The sequence below is a fragment of the Theropithecus gelada genome, chromosome 13 (genome assembly GCF_003255815.1).
Source record: "Theropithecus gelada isolate Dixy chromosome 13, Tgel_1.0, whole genome shotgun sequence".
NCBI classification, from domain to species: Eukaryota; Metazoa; Chordata; class Mammalia; order Primates; family Cercopithecidae; genus Theropithecus; species Theropithecus gelada.
In genome coordinates, this window is record NC_037681.1 from 47,482,048 (window position 1) to 47,484,967 (window position 2,920).

At 56.3% G+C, this 2,920-nt stretch overlaps 1 protein-coding gene across 2 annotated transcripts in view; it reads right to left on the bottom strand.

Moving 5' to 3' along the window:
- The window catches only part of CGREF1 (cell growth regulator with EF-hand domain 1), a 21,128-nt gene extending 18,417 nt beyond the window's left edge, over positions 1 to 2,711 (bottom strand). For both annotated transcript variants that reach the window (XM_025354922.1, XM_025354921.1), the window contains exon 1: positions 2,432 to 2,711. The gene's annotated coding sequence lies outside the window, so the exon portion shown is untranslated. The remainder of the gene's footprint in view (positions 1 to 2,431) is intronic.
- Between the last annotated feature and the right edge of the window lie 209 nt (positions 2,712 to 2,920).

Sequence of the window (2,920 nt, forward strand, 5' to 3'; positions counted from 1 at the left end):
GCCTCAGCCTCCCGAGTAGCTGGGACTACAGGCGCCTGCCACCTCGCCCGGCTAAGTTTTTTTTGTATTTTTTAGTAGAGACGGGGTTTCACTGTGTTAGCCAGGATGGTCTCCATCTCCTGACCTCGTGATCCGCCCGTCTCGGCCTCCCAAAGTGCTGGGATTACAGGCTTGAGCCACCGCGCCGGGCCAAGATTTTTTTTTTTTTGAGATGCAGTCTCACTCTGCTGCCCAGGCTGGAGTGCAATGGCACGATCTCAGCTCATCACAACCTCCACCTCCTGGGTTCAAGCGATTCTCCTGCCTCAGCCTCCTAAGTAGCTGGGATTACAGGCATGTACCACCACGCCCAGCTAATTTTTGTATTTTTAGTAGAGATGGGGTTTTGCCATGTTGGTCAGGCTGGTCTAGAACTCCTGACCTCAGGTGATCCACCCACCTCGGCCTCCCAAAGTGTTGGGATTACAGGCATGAGCCACCACGCCAGGCCTATTCTCTCTTTTTCTTTTTGAAATGGAGTCTCACGCTGTCACCCAGGCTGGAGTGCAATGGTGCAAAATCAACTCACTATAGTCTCCACTTCCCAGGCTCAAGCGATTCTCCTGCCTCAGCCTCCTAAGTAGCTGGGATTACAGGTGTGCACCACCACACCTGGCTAATTTTTGTATTTTTTAGTAGAGACAGGGTTTCACCACGTTGGTCAGGCTGTTCTCGAACCCCTGAGCTCAAGTGATCTACTCACCTTGGCCTCCCAAAATGCTGGGATTACAGGCATGAGCCACTGCACCTGGCCAGTGTTCTCTTAAGTAATGCTTCCAACTGTGACATTTTAGTACAAGTAACCCACCTCAATTGTTTAAGGAAAGGCTAAGGCACCTCATGTAATGTGTAATGAGGTTAGTGTGATGTGTTCACACTTAGACATTTCTTTTTTTTTTTTTTTTTTTTTTTTGAGACAGAGTCTCGCTTAGTCGCCCAGGCTGGAGTGCAGTGGCGCGATCTCGGCTCACTGCAAGCTCCGCCTCCCGGGTTCACGCCATTCTCCTGCCTCAGCCTCCCGAGTAGCTGGGACTACAGGCGCCCGCCGCCTCGCCCGGCTAATTTTTTGCATTTTTTTTTTAGTAGAGACGGGGTTTCACCGTGTTAGCCAGGATGGTCTCGATCTCCTGACCTCGTGATCCGCCCGCCTCGGCCTCCCAAAGTGCTGGGATTACAGGCGTGAGCCACCGCGCCCGGCCTCACACTTAGACATTTCTAAACATTAATAAAAGCTTTTGTAAGTGAGAGAAATATAAGTTATTGAACCACTGCCTGTCCAATAAAAATATCCCTAACCATTTTCTATAATGTGCATGAACATAATTACCCTAATAAACACATGAAAGCCACCATAACTGTTAACAGTTGCCATGTAATTTAATAAAGCTATGTCACACATGCGCATTCACACATTCACAATGACCCTCCGGGCCCAGAGTTCTTCAAGCCTTTGCACCAGTGCATGGGAGGAGAGCACGCCCTACAGGTTAGACCTCTGATCAAATCCTGCCTCTGATACTGCTCACTGTGGGACCTAAGCAGGTGTCTTAACCTCTCTGAGCCCTGGGATCTGCATATTAAAAATGACGATAACAGTATCTGTCTCCTAATGGTTTGAGGAGGCTGTAATGAGAAAACAGGGTAAGTGCCTGGCACCAAGCAGGTGCTGCTGGCGTATTTCAGAGCCTCTGGGCCATGGCAGGAGCCCTGCAGGGTTATCCTGGGTAACTTCCCATCCAGTGCAAAAATTTCTTCCACAGCAACCCTGTCAAATGGCCTCTGCTTGAATCATTCCAGGACAGGAACCTAGCACCTCACAGGCCGGCAGTTCCATCTCCTGTAGAGTCGAACTGTTGAGAAACTAAAATTTTGAGTGGAATCCTCTCCCTTAATTCTTAATTTATCCCTGTGGCGCCGTTGTGCCTCCCAGCACCCATCCCCCAAGAAAGGAGACAGCGACTACAGGACTAGGGGAGCCCACGCCCGGGAGCTGGTTCCCTCGGCCACTTCCAAGGGGACGACAGCCTCCGGCCCTCCTCAGCGCTCCATTTCTTCCCCGCCGAAAGAGGGGGAAAGCTCCCGCCAGCTGCCCCTCCCCCAGGACTGCTGGAACACGGAATGCGGGGCTGGGGGAAGCGCCTGGGGAACTGCGAAGCCCCAACATCACACCAAGGAGCCTCAGGTTCGCTCTCCAGTCCCTTCCTCCACCTGCCCTCAGGGGACACAGGGGCAAGGGCCACTGCTTCCTGCCGCGTCTCAGCCGCAGGGGATGCAGAGGGACTGCGCTCTCGGAATCTGGACCAGAGGCTGGAGGCCACCTCCCCCGCGCGGCCCTCGGTGGCTGGCGGTGATGGGCTCGGGTCTCCGGCGGCCGGGGCGGGGTCTCACCCACCTGCTGTGGCGCCGCGCCGCGCTGGGAGTCCAGCTCCGTGGGCGCTCCCAGCTGCTGCGCCGCCCGCGCCTCGCCTGCAGCCGCCAGCCTCCCCCGGGCCGCTCCACGTGGCCGCTCCACGTCGCCCTCCCGGCTGGAGCCGCCGCCCTGGCCGGGCAGAGTCCGGAGCCAGTGCCAGCCGCCGCCCCGCTCGCCGGACCCGGCCCTTCGCAGCTCCTCCAGCGCCCTCGCTGCGCTCGCGGCGGGAGGGGCTGCGCGCGCGCGTGTGCGTGTGAGTGCGCATGTGCGCGTGTGCGGTCCGCGTGTGCTCGTGAGTGTGCTCGTGTGCGTGTGCGCACACGCGTGTGACATTGTGAGCGTGCGTGTGTGCGCGTGTGAGCGTGTGTAAGGATGCACGTGTGTGAGCGTGTATGTGTGCGCGGATGTGTGCGTATGCCTGTGTGCACACATATGAGTACAGAGAGACCAAGAGACAGTGAGGCCAGTGTG